Below are 18,072 nucleotides of genomic sequence, written 5' to 3' on the forward strand. Positions count from 1 at the left end.
AATTCTTTTCTAGTGACCTGAAAGAGGAAAGACAGAAAAAGACAGAAAACAACAAACAACATAACAAATTAAAAACTCTGCTCTACAGCAAATTGGCCTCAAGCACACAAGTGAATCGTTCACAGAACTACCCCTGGTTTTGTTTTTCTTTTGGTTTCATTTTGTATTTATATCTTTAATAAATATCCCTGCAAAAATTGTGCAGGCTTTTTTCTACTTCAGAAGTCTTTGGTTACCCAGGGCATCGGCACAAAATACGAGTATTTCGTTTTCACTCATGTTGAGTGGCAGCCGAACTTTTCGTAAAAGCTACACTCTGCAGAACGATTGCAGAAAATAATTACCAGGTCAAGCGGACCCTTTATCCTCAGTAGCCATCTATCCAAAGTCCCACTGAAAGATCTACAAATCTTTAACCTTTCTTCTAAAAAGTCCCGTTTGGATGCAAACCTCCTTAAAGCTCACTATGAAGGGCCAATTCTAAAAGGCCTTCCAGTTACGAAGTGAATGAGGCAAATTATGACCCTGAAGCTTATATTTCTCTGTTAGATATTATCTCATAACCTTACATAAAGTCTGATTTATACAAATTGGCTCACTTTCTGAGCATTTGCTTTTATTTTAAATACAGTTTTTCAGTCAAACTTCACTTTCGGTGGAAACATATTTTTGATAGCCGAGGTTGAAAATAAAATTCCATTATTTAAGTGGCAGAGTTGGTAAGTTGAGTCCACGAGGCCTGTGGCAGTAACTTACTCTGTTTGTGGTTTCGACTTTGTTAGACTCTGTGGAGCCATGAATCTATCTTGTCCTTAAAAAACTGAAAGAGTGGGCTTTTAAAATGAATGTAATGCTGAATTTATGTGCCCCAGGAGCAGCATATCAAGGCCTCTGGACTGATTAAACCCAGATGTTGGTAACAATGTTAGTGTTATGGACCAACTGCAGGTGTGGGAATAGATCCCCTTCCCTGGGACCCTCAGCAATCAGACCAGTGGTTTCTTCTGGCTCTCAGTTTGGAGTTTTCAATTAACACTACAATGGTATTGTTGTTCTCCAGCATTAGATCATATGTCATGTAAATGAAGTTGAATATACAGTTCAACTTGACAAGGTGATTTAGGCCAAGGATACATGTGTTCAGTATTATAACTTGATTGAGGTTAAACAATAATAATAAAAAAGGCCTGACATGCTATAAAGTTTTTATTATTTGGCTTATCAGTAGATTTTCACATTATGCTTTCATAAAACAGAATGTCATTTATAGTAGGGCAAGACGCTTATGAAAAGAGAGATACAAACCTACTTATAAATGACTGAAATGATTAATTCCAGATTGGATGCTTTCCTATAGTTAGTATGGCAACTGGAAGTTCTCTCTATGCTTTTTTATTTGCTTGCTTCCATTTTCCAAAATTCTGTCTTAGTTCTTTATCTTCTCCTTTAACGTGAGTGATCAGAGCCTACATAATCACCCCCACTGGTGAGAGCAGCCGTAGTGTTTGAGCTGAGATCGTTCTGAGATATTCTTGACTTAAAGTAATGACCAGGACCATATTCCACTCTCCTATGGGTGTCATGATGCTCAGGAGAGAAGCCTGACTCACTAAAACATACCTCGACAGCTGTCATCTCTTTGAGTTAGACTGTAAGCTTCTCAGGGCAGGAACCTTACCTGTTATGTGTTTACAGGTGCCACAGACACTGATCAGCCATGAATAAATACCAATAAAAACAACTTCGCTCGTCCATTTTGTACTTCATACTCGTAGAGCATTTACGACTCTCATTAATGTTGATGGACCATGCACAGTACAGAACTCTTCCGTTCTACTTATGCCTTCATTTGCTGCAGTTATCTCTAAGAGACCAGACCATGTCATAAGTCAAAGTCAGCTCAATAAAATGCGCTTCGGCGGGCTGGCACCTAGGAAAATCTTTATGTCCTATGAATGTGTGCATCACAAATGTAAAGAAAGAGAAAGCTTATTTTTTCAGAGAGAGTTAATAAGCTCATGGATTAAATTTTTCACAACCCAACACTATCATAACTCAGAAGTAACTTCTTTCAATGAATGATAAATAACTGGGAAAATGAAGTTAGTCCTGAGAGTGACACAACCTCTCCGTTAAGAGCAGAAAGAGATGATGGCATTCCACTCTCTTTTTGTTACTACCCATATATGTGTGTGTGTAGTATTTCCTCTTTAAATGTACAAGTCATTCATTATAGCTAGAAACATTGATTCCTGGCATAATTATGAATACTTTGGCAAGTTACTAGTGAGTCTCAATTTACCTATCTGCAATATAAACATAATGTGAGATGGAAGGAGTGAGAACAAACTCAAGTATTCGTGGATGAATTGTTTCCAGACACTACACTGTATACCAATAATTTGGTATACTGGTTCATTCAGTCATTTATTCAGCAAACATTGAACATCTATAATGAGCAAGGCATGGTATGGGGGACTTAGATACAAAGATGAATAATACACAGTCCTTTCCTCAAGAGAAGACAGGTATATAACCTAAGTGCCATAAAGCAATTCCATAAGAGCAATGACGGAGATACGTAGAAAAACACATCAACAGCAAAATTAAGAAACGAAATTCAACACCTATGAGTGTATAATTTTTAAGGTTGCCCTATTTGTTCTTAATACAAAGGAAACTGTAAACAATAGCATTTACAATGTGGAAAAGTGTGATTTGAGTAATGCTGTCAGAGACACTGTCAGCACTGAGCAAAACGAGTGCAAATATGTGACATGAAAATTGACGATGTTAGGCCACTGACATAAAATAAATTCTAATTCCTTATTCTTCCAGGATATCCTAGTTATATTTACCATTAATTTTCTAATTTAATTTTTAATCTAGATTTTCCTCTTTATCTAGCTTTTCCTAGGGCCCTATCAAATGTTTATAATCTATGGAACACTACATAACTGTCCCCATGTGCAATGATAAAATGCAGTGCATTGATTTTTCTGCCAAGTAGGTGGAAGAGTTATTAATATGGTTCTTCTATATTGTATGAGCCCCACATTACAGTAATGTACTATTCCCCCCCTTCTGATGGTGTCCAAAAGCATGAAGTAAATGAAAAGTAATGATGCTAGTGACTGAAATTACCATAAGAAAAATAATTCATTGTGTCACTTAAATTTCCAGGACTGTTTCTGGAAGGTAACACACTTACTGTAGTGGAAAGTGGAAGCATAGCAAGTAAACATTTCTGTTATGAAGAAATCAAAGGGAAAATCGCTTTAGGATAGTCACTATTATTTTCAAATCACTTTCAAAACTAACAGTAGGCAATCATTTTTTCTCTGAAAAACACCAAAATGAAACTAAGAATTACTTGTTGCCTGCGTTTAGCAACATTTCACACAAATTATTCCAATATCAGTCATGGCTATTATACTACATTAATCATGTAAAAGGAGGTATTATTCATCCTATATCACAGATGAGAAAACTGAGGCCAAAATAGCCATGCAACTCATCTGTCGTCATATGGATCTTAAATTGACTAAGAAAGCAATCATAATGCCTAATTGAACTTTTAATTCCCTGTTGCAAATGCCTAGTGAGCCCTCTTAGCGTAAGCCTTTATGTTAGGTATAGAGTCAGACACAAAGGTGAATAAATTGTCTATTTTAAGAAGCTCACAAATAAATTACTCTGGACGTCTGCATGTTAATAAGATTGGGAGACTCTAATAAGATGTGCAACAAGGAAGCATTTTTTCCTTAGGCTTTCTGTTCTGTGCTTTCTACCAAACGCTATACCTAAGGATTACCCAAGTGTTACCTATACTGCCTCAAGCACTTTTCCTGAACGTAAGAATCTTCGGTCCAGATGTGAATGGTTCTAACCCTGAGCTGGTGTCGCCCACCCACCGTTAAGGGAGGACTCTTGTTCATAACCACAGCACATCAAGTTTTAGAAAAGCAAGTGAGCAATTTGGTTCTTGATTATCATGAACAGAAATTTTAGGTCCATGGTAGAATCCAAATACAAAGTCCTTTTGCCTTATTTGGGATATAAAAGGACAAGCCATTCTATAATCTATGCATATCAAAAACAGCAAGCAAATAAACACAACTTATTTAAAGGTATTAGCAGATATTATTTATTCTCCCCAGAATATACGTGGAAAAGGCACTGACGATAGCACAATCACACTGTATTATTAGTTGCATCTGCTTCTATAAAAAGGGAAAATCACTTCATGGTTGTGTCAAGTCTTAGGCATCATTGGCAGCTATCTTGAGGATCCCTCAAGAGAGAAAAAAATGTATTCTTAAAGCTCAAACATTGACCCATGTCTCTGCTTGCTGATGAGGGCATCATATTTCATATCATTATTGAAAAAATTCTGTATGCTCTACATTTACCTTCCTAGAAAGTGATAGGTAAGGAAAGGAAGAAGATTGAACTGTCAAAGTATCTGTGGCTCTTCTGTCCCAATAAGTGAAGCATGAAGTGGATGGACCACCTGCTGCCATGTAGAACACATCCATATAGCTTTGGATATGCAAAAAAGAGGTGTTAAAAAAATTAAAGTGTGGGGCTTAGAGTAATTTAGAAATAAGTAGATTGGGCACAGAAACATTAGGCTTCTACCAAAGATGATCTACAGAGAGATCATTTTCACAGCCATAGATCATGAGAAGGAACTTTCCAGCTCTTTCATATTTAGGATCAGGTTTGCACAATAAGGTCTGCACAAACCTGGAAAGAATCCAACCTTAAGGTTATTGAAGTTTAGTGTAGATCTTTGAGGACTTCTTGTATGTACATGTATATCTGTGCATGTATCTAAAATTATAAATTCTATAAATTGTAAATTTATAGAAACACATACAAGAAATGTAAACAGTGAGACCGCAGGAAGTGAAAATAAGCAATTGTGTTGGAGGGAGTAAAACATTCTGCCCTATTTGAATTTTTGATAAGCATATTATATTTATACATATTTTTCAGCTTGATTGAGATATAACTGAGAAATAAAATTTTAAGGTATTATAGTGTACAATGCGATGATTTAATATTGTGGAAAGATTTCCCACCATTGGGTTAATGAATGCATGCATCACCTCAACTATTTCTTTTTTTGTGTGTGTGAGAGCACTTCAAGTTCTACTGTCTTAGCAAATTTCAGTTATACAATATAGAGTTATCAATCACAGTCATTATGTCACACATTAGATCCTCAGACCTTATTCATCTTATAAACTTAAAGTTTGCCCCTTTTTACCAAGATCTCCCTATCTCCCCTAACTCCCATCCCTGGCAACTACCATTCTACCCTCTGTTTCTCTGAGTTCGAATTCCACATGTAAATGGTACTATAAAGTACTTGTCTTTCTCTGTGTGGCTTATTTCACTTAGCATAATACCCTCCAGCTTCATCTATATAGTCTAAAATGACAGAATTTCCTTCTTTTTTTAAGGCAGAATAATAGTCCATAACATAGATCGATAGATAGATAGATATAGAGATATATCACATTGTCCTGACTCATTCATCTGTTGATGGACACTTATGTTGTTTTATACCTTTTGAAACTAATAATTACAAGAGTTGACTGGGGGGCTTCCCTGGTGGCGCAGTGGTTGAGTGTCTGCCTGCCAATGCAGGGGACACACGTTCGAGCCTGGTCTGGGAGGATCCCACATGCCGCGGAGCGGCTAGGCCCGTGAGCCACAACTACTGAGCCTGCGCGTCTGGAGCCTGTGCTCCACAACGAGAGGCCGCGATAGTGAGAGGGCCGCGCACCGCGATGAAGAGTGGCCCCCGCTTGCCACAACTGGAGAAAGCCCTCGCACAGAAACGAAGACCCAACACAGCCATAAATAAATAAATTAATTAAAAAAAAAAAGTTGACTGGGATTGTGCGGCTTAAGATGAAAAAATCGAGACAAGTAACACAAGAAAGTATACCTTTGGGCTTGAAATTAGCTTTAATCAGAGTTTTGGAGAGATGAAATGATTTTGCTAATACAATAAGAAAAATATGTCTCTTTAAAATAGGAGATCAATAAATGGCTTTTCCATCCCCAGCTTTCCATCCTTCTGTCCATGTAAGAAAGTATATCCAAATAAGTATCACTTTAAGTAGCTTATATCGGATCAATGAAACTTGCAAAAGAAGTTTCAATCAGAAACTGAACAGTCTAAAGACAAGATCTTGTTTGGCCTTCTCCACCTCTTTCATATGATGTTTCTTCCATTACTCCCACCCTTTTTGGTGTTTGTTTCCATTCTTTGAACGTTTATGTTCTCAGTACACAAGTCCTTCCTGGGCAATCTGGCTCATTTAATGGCTTTGGCTGCCCTCACATCTGCCAGTGACTCCCAAATCTATAGCTCTCACCCCCAACTTTTGCCCTGCGCTCCAGACACAGCTTCTATCAGTTAATATGCCATCCCCACTTGGATTTCTACTTCATATTTAACACATCGAAAACTGAACTAATTTTCCACCGAAACATGTTCCTTTTCCTATTTCTGCCAGCTCTATTAATAATATTATCATCCCAAGTGAGAAGCTCTAAATTCATTATCTAATTTTCTCTCTCTCTTTCCTTTACATCCAATTTTACCAGTGCAGCCTCTAAAATGTCCCACAGGAAAAACCAAACCAGCAAACCAAATCCACCTTTGTAATTGTGTTAATCCTGTCTTGTCTAGTCTATTGCAAGAGATATTTTAAATAACTATTCTCTCCATCTTTAAAGCTCTTCTCTTAACTTTTTCTTCCTCAGTGTCACCAGATATTGAAATACCCTGCTAGAAAAAGCTTCAAAGTCTCCCCACTTCCTAGAGGATTAGCACAGACCCAACCTACCTGTGCTGGTTTATTTTCATCATTCTGTATTTCAGCCAAACCGAATCGTTTGCTTTTCCCCTGGACTATGGCATGCACTTTTATGCCATTGCATCTTTCATCTTCGGCTTCCTTAGCCAAAAATATGACAAGTTCTGTGGGGTCACATAAGGTGGTATCTTTTTCTAAACTTCACCTTCCATCCCGCATCTGGTGGCAGTGCTGTGCTGGAGGTGGGAGGATATGCCAAGAGAGTGAAAAAAGACCTCTTGCCAGCTCATTGCCAGGAATTGCTTTATCAAACAATGCCTGAAAATCTTAGACACCGCAACAGCAGTTAGTCAAGGAAGTTGACTAAAATTCACTGGTGTTTCTGAAGATTAATCCAGCATAGGGGAGAAAGATACATACACTGGAAAATAAACTGTCATCTCTTTGCATCAGTATAGCTGCAAAATAATTACTATGGTCTCTGCTGGCTCTGAGATGCCATCATTCTATACATTTTACTCATAGAGAGATAATCAAATATATTTGTCTGATGATAAGTGAGAGATTGTTCTTTGTAGTTAATGTATTCTTATGAGTAAATAAAACACTAACCCAATGCTAAAGTAAGTGTCCAGATGTAAATAAACTACAAAGCAACACAAATGAACTGTAGTTAAGTAGAGTGAATTAAATAAATATAGTATACCCACTGTCAACTGATCCCACAGGATACTGCTTAGCCAAGACAGTCCAAAACCATTTATCCTAGAAATCATATGGTACAAATGCATATCACTCAACAATAACGCTTCAAGACTCTGAGTAAGTGTACTTGCCTTCTCAGCAAAACCTTTCTGTATTAATGTGTCCCTAGAGATGAATCATGTCTCTAAAAGATATGAGAAAAATAGGAAATATTATTTGGCTCACTGTGTTTTCAAGTCAGTAATACGAATAACTGAAAGGATTAAAAACAAATAAAAGAGCATTTGATTTCTGAAGACAAACCATACAGGTGTGCTTGGTAAATAAGAAGCAGGTATGAAATAACCTGTATCCCAAACGCCCCCGACTCACCCCATCCTATGTGTCTTTGTATAAGTCTGGAAATAGGTGTCCACTTACAGAGACCTACAATGAGAAACTCCTTCCAGTAACCAATATTCTTTTCCTGGTTGGGTCTACCATCCAGATGGTGAGGGCCCACAGAACTCCTGGAGAGAAGCCACCCAGAAGATTCCTTATTTCCTCTTGCTCTTAGAAGCAAAGATGAAAGTGGGAGCCATCAGCTGAACACCCAGAAGGAGGGGGCCTTGTACTCCTGGTCACGTACATTTCATCTCCTCCCTTGCTTACCGACCACGCCCCGTCCCCATTCCCTCCTGGGCTGCTGTGTGCAGCTCTCAAGGCTGCTTTATTGAGTGATGGGAAAAACACCATGTTCATCTCCTTTTCTCTCTGCCACACTTCAGGCCCACATGCCCAGTCCTAGCCAAGTTCAAGCCTAAAACTGCAGAGAAATACACTGGTTTAATAGTTGGAAACCAATTCATTGTGGAAGACTGATTGCAAAAAAAAAAAAAAAAAAGTCCCAGTTTTTCATTCTTCTTGCAATCATGACTTTGCAGCTACTCCCTTCAAAAGAGGCAGGGTTTACTTTCTCACCCCTGAATTCTGAGCTGCCCTTGTAACCTACTTTGACAAAAAAAAAAAAAAGTCAGTGAAACTGACACTGTCTCAATTCCGAGCTTAGGCTTCAAGTGGTCTTATCTGCTTTCTCTCTTTCTCAGAACCCTGCCCCTGCCGTGAAAATAGGCCCAGGCTGGCCTGCTGGAAGGTGGGAGAGTAGGACCAAGTCAGCCCAGTTGTCCAGGCCTAGGGTCCAGCAAAAATCAATAAGCCTGTTTGCCAATAACTAGGCAGGCAAGAACAGAACTGCCCTGTCCACTCACAGACCCATAAGCGAAGTCAATGCTTATCGTTCTACACTGCTGGGTCATGGATGTGGTTGGCTGTTGCACTGCATATTGTGGCCAGACACAGCAGATACACTCATTTACTTGGAGAATAGGCCAAACTAGAGCTATCCATAGTGATGTGCTCACATTGGCGTAAACCCTAAATTGTCTGAGTGCAGTGGCAGAACCCCAGTAGCAATACCCTCATAGAGACCAGAGATGAGCCTAAAAACTCATCCTGAGGTCCTGGATATCACGAAGACAGGAGCAAAGGCCAGATATCAGGGTCTAAGGCCCAGAGTTGAAGGCAAGAGCCACACATCGAAGTCCAGGAAGACTGAACAAATTAACTAACCCAGTCAAGAATTCTATAACAGCTGGAATCAATAGAGAAAGAGTCAGAGTGAAAACCTGTGTTATAAGTCAGAAAAAAATCATCAGCTAGGGAAGCCAGTTAGCATAGGAAAGAACCTCAGGAGAAAACATATAATAAGGCAGGTAGTTGAGTTTCTGCCTATTTCTATAAAGATATCTGAATGCTGCCTGATTATGAATTAGAATTATACTGACCAATTGAACATATTACTTTATTACACTAGAGTGTATTCTCCATAAGAACAAAAGATGTGTTCTTCCCCTAGCCCTTGTATTCAGTCTTAGCAGCTAGCATAGTACAGTACCAACACATATTAAATGCTCAACAAATGTGCTGACTGAATGAACGAATGAATGAAAGAATGAATGAATGAGTACCTGTAGTAAACATCTGACCTGAAGCCAGGTCAGCCAAGTTTGGCATTAACAGACACTGGGGAAAGGGCTGATTCACAAGGACAATTATTAACGCAGAGCTTTTTGGATCATGAATTTTCATGATTAGAATTTTTATGACTGTTTATTTCATAAACCTGACTTTGGATCCCTGGATCTTTCACATAACACGCATTTAATATTTGTTGAATTGCACTAAAGAGCATAATAGAGTAAAGGATGCTCTCTTCATTTATTTTAGATATCATGACCGATTGGGAATTATCCAAAACTCTCTCCACCCCCATCACCTTCCCCAAGCAAGTGCAGTTTCTTGATATTTAATGCATTCATGTGCTGTTGCACTGGGATCTGGGCATAAAATCAGAACAGATAGCCCAAGGAAGCGACTCACGGGCTCCCTTTAGGTTTGCCTTTATCAAAGCCCAACTCCCAAAAGTAACCCCCAAGATTATCAAAAGGCCCATCTCCAGGAGTGGAGGCCAACAGAACTGACCTTGTTGTCTGTTTTTAAACGGATATTTACGAGGTGACACAGAATGCCTTTCCTTGGATCCTAGACATAGGTTATTTCATGCATTTTGTTCTTTCAAGAGGCTAAAATACTGTGTATCAACACAGTTGAAATGTAGAATTGAATCTGTGCATTGATTGGGATTTCACAGACTATCATGAAGAGACACCCCTGCTGGAGGTTCCTTTAAACAAACACCAGTGAGGGGTTCTCTCCTTATGCTGTCATGTGGTGTTAGTAATAACACAAATTTGATAAGTAATAATACAAACAGCAAGGCCAATCATAGTTCCGGTGACATCAGTTGTAGAATTTATGATCCTTCGTGATGGGCTTCCTTAATTGATTAACTGCTTTCATGTAGCAGTCAATGATGAAGGGAAGGCCTTCACAAAAGCTTTGCACTAGCATTAAATGTGTCTTTTTCAGTGAAATAAAATGGAGTCAAAGTTTTAAAAATGTAGGCTGCAAGTAAAATGATCAGCATTTCTGAACAGAGCATAAGGATGCTGACAAGACATCTATCACTATGTCTTCTTCTTTTCTGCTAACTCACTATAGGTAACAAAAGGAACCCATCCAGGCAAAACATTACCAGGTCTCCATAGACATCTAAACCTCTAATTACATGCACTATCTTAAACATCTACTTCTAGAACACTTGGGTATATATAAATATGGGATGGACTTTATTTTTTTATTGGAGTAAAATTGCTTTACAATGTTGTGTTAGTTTCTGTTGTACAATAAAGTGAATCAGCTCTATGTATACCTATATCCCCTCCCTCTTGGACCTCCCTCCTCTCCTCCCCGCCCCCACACCACCATGTAGGTCATCACAGAGCACCAAGCTGAACTCCATGTGCCATACAGCAGGTTCCCACTAGCTATATATTTTACACATGGTAGTATATTTATGTCAAGCCTAATCTCCCAATTCATCTCACCTTCCCCTCTCCCCCCCATTTCCACATGTCCATTCTCTACATCTACATCTTTATTCCTGCCCTACAAATAGGTTCATCTGTACCATTTTTCTAGATTCCACATATAGGCATTAATATATGATATTTGTTTTTCTCTTTCTGGCTTACTCTACTCTGTATGACAGACTCTAGGTCCATCCACATCTCTACAAATGACCCAATTTCATTCCTTTTTATGGCCAAGTAATATTCTATTGTATATACATACCACAACTTCTTTATCCATTCATCTATCATTGGACATTGAGGTTGTTTCCATGTCCTGGCTATTGTAAATACTGCTGCAGTGAACACTGGGGTACATGTGTCCTTTTGAATTATGGTTTTCTCAGGGTATATGCCCAGTAGTGGGATTGCTGGGTCATAGAACACTAACTAACACCATACACAAAAATAAACTTCAAATGGAATAAAGACCTAGACGTAAGACCGGACACTATAAAACTCTTAGAGGAAAACATAGGAAAAACACTCTTTGACATAAATCACAGCAAGATTTTTTTTTACCTACCTCCTAAAGTAATAAAAATAAACAAATGGGACCTAATGAAACTTAAAAGCTTTTGCACAACAAAGAAAACCATAAACAAGACGAAAAGACAATCCTCAGAATGGGAGAAAATATTTTCAAATGAAGCAACGGACAAAGGATTAATCTCCAAAATATACAAAGAGCTCATGGAGCTCAATATCAAAAAACAAACAACCCAATCCAAAAATGGGCAGAAGACCTAAACAGACATTTCGTCAAAGAAGACATACAGATGGCCAAGAGATACATGAAAAGATGCTCAACATCACTAATCATTAGAGAAATGCAAATCAAAACTACAATGAGGTATCACCTCACACCAGTCAGAATGGCCATCATCAAAAAATCTACAAACAATAAATGCTGGGGAGGGTGTGGAGAAAAGGGAACCCTTTTCCCACACTGTTGGTGGGAATGTAAATTGATGCAGCCACTATGGAGAACAGTGTAGAGGTTCCTTAAAAAACTAAAACTGGGATGGACTTTAGTTCATTGGGTATTATCAGAACAATCACCTACTTTGAGTTCTACTACTTTTCTCTTTGGTGAATTTTAGAGAATATTCTGTGTTTATTCTCTCTTATAATGCTCTGTGTGTGGGTTTGTGTTTGTGTTAAAGCCTCATACGTACTACATCCTGTAGCACTTTAGAAAGTTCTCAAATTACTAAATGACTTTCCTACGCATATTAAGAAAAATCTTTTCACCATTCTATTTCTGCTTTGCTCTCAGTCAGCAAAGACCAAAAATGCTTAAGCTAACTCTATTACTTAACTGTTTTAATGATGAAGTCATATCAGAATGCCTTGACTTTTCACAACTGCACTGGAAAGTCTGCTTGAAAACCCATTCTTAAAATATTTGGTTAATCATCTTTCACAGCCCAAATTCCAAAATGTAAAATTACTTAAAATGGAGAAGAATTAACAGGAAGATGGATATTTATCTGTATGTTTTTCAAATTTTTGATTCATGTTAGGAAATCTGAAAATTGCTTCATCAGATTTTCATAAAAAGCAAATAATTCTGCCAAAATTACAGCATTATGATATAAATATGGGTATTGACAACTTGAAGGAGACTCTTTGAACATTAATCTAATTAATTGCTTTTCTTCTTGTCATAGTGATCATTTACTGTTAGGTGCCTAAGACATAACTGCTGGGAGAGTTGGACAGTGGAGCAAGCTAATAGTCAGAGGATCAAATGTACCAGGAATTTATGGCAGTGAACTACAGCACTTAAATAGGCCTAACCTCCAAATGTGAAATCTTCTGAGCTTTGGATGACACATCACTGAACAGAGATTTAAGGAGAAAGTTCTAGTTTAATTATAGAGTTGACTTTGAACCTATACAGACAGTGATAGAGCGAAGATGTGGTGAGAGTAGGCTGAAGGAATGAGAGGGGAATGTACGGAAAAATTAAATCTAAAAGTAAGAAAGCATATATATATATCCTTGGAAAACACACTCTCAACCCAATTTTATAAAAATAAATAACATTACCTGATTTTTAAAAATTTTACCAGGTACTTTCTCCTTCTCATATGATACGTGAGAGTACATTGAATGATTAGGGGCCAGGATAAAAAGGTAAAGCAAGAAGCTTTGATAGAATCCACACTAGTGAAGAACATTTCACTCAACTCAATTCAGTGAATACTTCTTAGTGTCTATATGGTGCCTCCTGCTGTACTTGGTACCACAGGGACAAAGATGAATCCAACAAGGCCCCTGACCTCAAGAAATTTATTGTCTAGTTGGGGAAAGAAACATTTAAACAAACAAACAAATGTTCATGTGATACGTTCAAGATCAGAAGCATAGAAGTAAAGCAGAGGAAGGGATGAGTCCACGAGAGAGAGAAAAGGGGAAATATCTCCTGACCAAAGTCTTGAAAGATGAATAAAAGTTCAAGGATAAAATTTGAAGGGACTTCTAAGCAGATGGAACAACATATGCAAAAATACAGAGCCAGGGAGCAGCAGGTTATGTGAAGCAAGCAAGGGGCAAATTTTCAGTGAGTTACAAAGAGATAGATAAGGATTCAGATACGACCAGAGTCTTGAATTTCACGCCAGAGATCCTGATTCAATGTTATCCTGTAGATGGTATCCAAGATGGAAGGAGATGAAACTTGGAACCCACAGGGTCAAATTTACATTTTAGAAACTGTGCCCAGGGTGGAGAGGAAGATGGATGGGAGTGTTGTAAGAACAGAAGCACAGAGACCTATAGGAGCCTCAGCTACAGAAAAACTTCCTTAAATTTCTGCCTCATTAATTGTGACCATTTAAATGGAGATCTTTTTATTTTCTGCAAAACACAGAAAGGCTTACAAGGCAACTCATTTTGAGGCCAGATATCTAAGACGTTTCAAGATTTGGACTTCTAAGAAAAGAAGGAGAATGGTTAATTTAAAGGTATAAAGTGATTGTGACGCTTAGAAGCATCATTCATGTTCAGTATTGCCTGGCATAGGGTGGGTGCTAAATAGTTATTAAATGAATGAATAAATTAATAAATATAATTGCCCTTCAGATTGGGTCCTTTTCATATTATTTACAAATCATCCTTAGTAATTTATCACTTTTAATAAAAAAGAGTTAATTTAGCTGAAAATACTTAAAAGTAATCAAACTGAGTTTATTTAAATTTTTTTCTATAAATCAGACTTTTATTTAGTCAGGCTGCCCTTTACCCCAATTAATCCAAATCAGTGAGCTTTTACTGTAATTGAAAGTTGTGCATACTTGCCACTTCCACTGACCCTCTAAGAGCCTGTAATGGCAATTGGAAAATTTCCAAGGTGCTGGTACCTTTAATTTCTCCTTTACTCTTCCTACAGACAATAGAAGTTTGCATTGTCAAGTTTAAATCTCTGAAAATGTCCCTTCATATCCTAAAATATCCTTTAGAACTCTTGCTATTTCTTAACCCTGCCTTTACCTAACAAATCCTTACATGGAAATTAAGTAAACTTGTATCCACCATTTCCATTAATTTCAATACCCAGCACTGAGATAGAGATCTGAGTCAGCCTCAGCTTCTCTCTCCCTCATTCAGGCAATCGGTTATCAAACCCTTTTCAATCCAGCACTGAAATGCCTCTCAAGCCTGTTGTTTCCACTCTACTCCTCCGTCATTCTCTAACATCAAGCTCTCACTACTTCCTGCCCAGATCTTCGCAAAGGTCTCCTACCTCTAATGTCATCACCCTCCAATCCATCCAGAACCACTGTCCATGGTATTTCTACTGTCAAATACAAATCTGATTACGTGACTTCTCTCAGTGGCTTTGAAATCTTCAGTGGTTCCTCACTGTTCACAAACCCAAATCCAATCGCTTCAGCATGGCCCAAATAGCCCTTTACATGTGGTCCCAGGTTCCTTTCATGTATTTTAACACATCTGTACTTTTGTACATATTTTTTCCTCTACCTGAAATTCTTCTCTGCCTAGCTCCCTTCTTCAACCAGCAAATTCACATACATCCTTTCACAATGAGCTCAAGGGGAAAGGAGATGGAATTTAGTGGTTAGAACATGGAGGTTAGTGTGCTTAAACCTTGGTGGGAATCTGGCACTGCTTCCCGGCTCTACCAGCTCCTGGTTCTGGGACTTGGGGCAAATTGCTCAGCTTTCCTGAGCTTCAGTGTCCTCGGTAAAAGAAGAATCCTTTTACAGGGCACTGTGAGGATTAAATGAGATCAGCCTCTAAAGTGCTCAGTTCAGTGCCTGCAACGTAATAACTGTGTAGTAGTGACTATTATTTTTAAATGTCATCTTTTCTATGAGGTTCTCTTTAATCCAATCTCCATTTCCTTAAGTCAAAACTGATCATTTTGCCTCTTGTGCTCTTGGAATTTTTTGTTTTGTTTATACTTTTATAGCACTTACCTTATTGTTGGATGCTCATTTCTTTAATAATAATCAGAGTCAACTGTTCATTCACCACTTTCTACGTATGTCACTTATGTAAACCTTTGACATGTATTATCTAATTTAACCCTTGGCAACTCCATGAGGTGGGTATAATTATGAGCCCCGTATTAGTGATGAGGAAACTGAAGCCAGACAGGATAAGTGATTTGCCCAGAGTTACTCAGCTGATTGTAGTGTAATAGGGAAGAACAAATCTGACTCCATATTAGATCTGTTTCTCTTACTTTAACCTCTGTATTCTGTTGCTTTTGCTGCAAGTTAAATATGTAGCCTGTAGCCTGATATAAATAGGATAAACCATTCTCAAGGCTCTGACCTTTAAAGGTATAACACTTTTCCATTCATATAGAGATAATAAGTTGCAGAACAGAGAATAACATTTGTCTTGTTGGAGATTTACAGGAACATCACGACCTGACCTATGTGGACAGATGCAAGAACAAAAGATTCCGGCACAAAGGAGTTTGCAACAACTAACCACATCCCCTCCACTTATAAAAGAATTCTAACTCGGGTAAGATGGTTCTTTGGGACACTGGTGGACACTGGTCCACCATCTTCTCAGTCTGCTGGTTTTCTGAATAAAGTCACTTTTCCTTGTCCCAACAACTCATCTCTCAATTTACTGGACCATCATTAGGTGAGCAGTATGAATTTGGACTCGGTAACAGTAGCAGAAGGAGTTAATTAAAACCAGGTAACTTTGTTCAGAATGCATTCTCTTAACCACTGTATAGCCCATTGAAATATAAGTTCCTTGAGTACAGAAATCATATTGCTCTCATCTCTATGTCATTAGTATATGCACAGCTTCTACAAACAAAGAAGGTTTATTATGAGCTTCTGAAGAGACTTCTGGAACCCAAGGTCTGTGCTGCTGAACCCAGGGATGTCTTGAAAACCCAGGCACAAAAGCCATCTGTTCAGACTTCTTCTCTTTCTCCCTGAAAAATCAATTTCTCTGTCTTGGTCCAAAAGAAGTGTGGGAAATCTTATTATTCTAAATGTGATCCAGTACCCTGCCCTCCTCTGCAAGGGATGCAGGAAAAAGAGATTTCTGTGAGTTGTGAAGTTACTTCAAAACATATGGACTATACCCAGTGTCCATTCCAGCTTCATATATGTTTTACCAAGTGGATGAATATGAAATTGTACTTGGTAAGCTAGTCTCAAAGAAACTTTTGTTACTGTGGAGAAATTTTGCCACTTGATAATTGACTGAACTTAAGAAAATCCTGGAGAAAGTATACTTTCACATTTACATTCAAAGAGATGGGTATAAAGAAGCTAAACATTGTTTTCTGAATTCCTTAGTGGGAAATAGCATACTTCTGAAATGTGAAGTTTTTTCTAAAAAAAAATGCTCTCTTTAATATGGGATAGGATTGTATATAAAGACGCAGATATACATTTCCTCATCTGTTTCAGCCACTTGTGCTCTTATTTCCACTTATAAAGTAGCTGAATATAAAACTCCCCAGGATTGCTCTGTGTAGTTTTACAAAATGTGAGCCTGTATATTCTATGTAAAATTTGTATCTACGTTGTGAACAGCACTTAATAAATCTAATGTGTCTAATTTAGACACACAATGCCTTCATACTGCCCGAGTTCTTTCTGGGTCTGAGGTCGTATCATCAGCATGTACATGTTCAGAGCATTTCATGAACTATATGATGTCGGCAGGTCATTAATAAAAACTGAAAAAGTAAAAAGCCCCATAATTAGCTCCTGAGGTAACTTTGAATGTAACACTTTCACCTCAGATTCAACACCATTAAACAAAATGACTGGGATTTATTCGCTAATGTAGCCTGAGAACCATTCCACTATAGTTAAACTTTGCCAAATTGAGGGACACTCAAATAGCAATATGTTGTGATTCACTGAATCAAAGGCCACAGACAAATCAATAGAGATAGTTGCTGCATTAAAAAATGATAATGAACAAATGTAACAATATCACCAAGGTTACCTTGAGAAGAGCAAAGAAGCGGTTTAAAACCATCACTAAAAAGAGGGTCAATATATCAGCCTCGAATGAGGAGTTAAAGAAGAGAAAACCAGTACACCAAATCAGTGAGTCAATCCATATTTAGTTAAAAAGTCTTGAAGTAAAGAAGCAGCATATTAGTCAAATGACAGATGAAGGAAAAGATGTGAAATGATTTAATTCTCTCCTTGTTTTAACTGTTTGGTTATTTAACTTTAAACAAAGCCCAGTCCCTGGAGAACATAACACTTACATGAATTACTCAAGTGGCTCTTTGAATGATTTGTTAACATAAAGAATGTGATAACAAATTATCAATAAGCGACTCATTGCTTATTCAGATAAAATGTATTACACTGATGTAAACTTAAATTAGCACTTCAGACAGTTGGTGGGAAACAATCATATTTTCTTCCAATGATAGAAGTATAAAATTGTTACTGAACCAAACTTGGGTCTCCTTGCCCTGTGTGCAGTAAAGCCAATCTACCAACACCGGGTTGTGGTGAAGGAAAGTGCAGCGTGTATTGCAG

At 37.9% G+C, this 18,072-nt stretch overlaps 1 long non-coding RNA gene across 1 annotated transcript in view; it reads right to left on the bottom strand.

Moving 5' to 3' along the window:
• LOC307194644 overlaps positions 1-18,072 on the bottom strand; it is a 103,176-nt gene that overhangs the window by 33,048 nt on the left and 52,056 nt on the right. The window lies entirely within an intron of this gene.

This window comes from Stenella coeruleoalba (assembly GCF_951394435.1).
Source record: "Stenella coeruleoalba genome assembly, chromosome: 11".
In the NCBI taxonomy this organism is placed as follows: domain Eukaryota; kingdom Metazoa; phylum Chordata; class Mammalia; order Artiodactyla; family Delphinidae; genus Stenella; species Stenella coeruleoalba.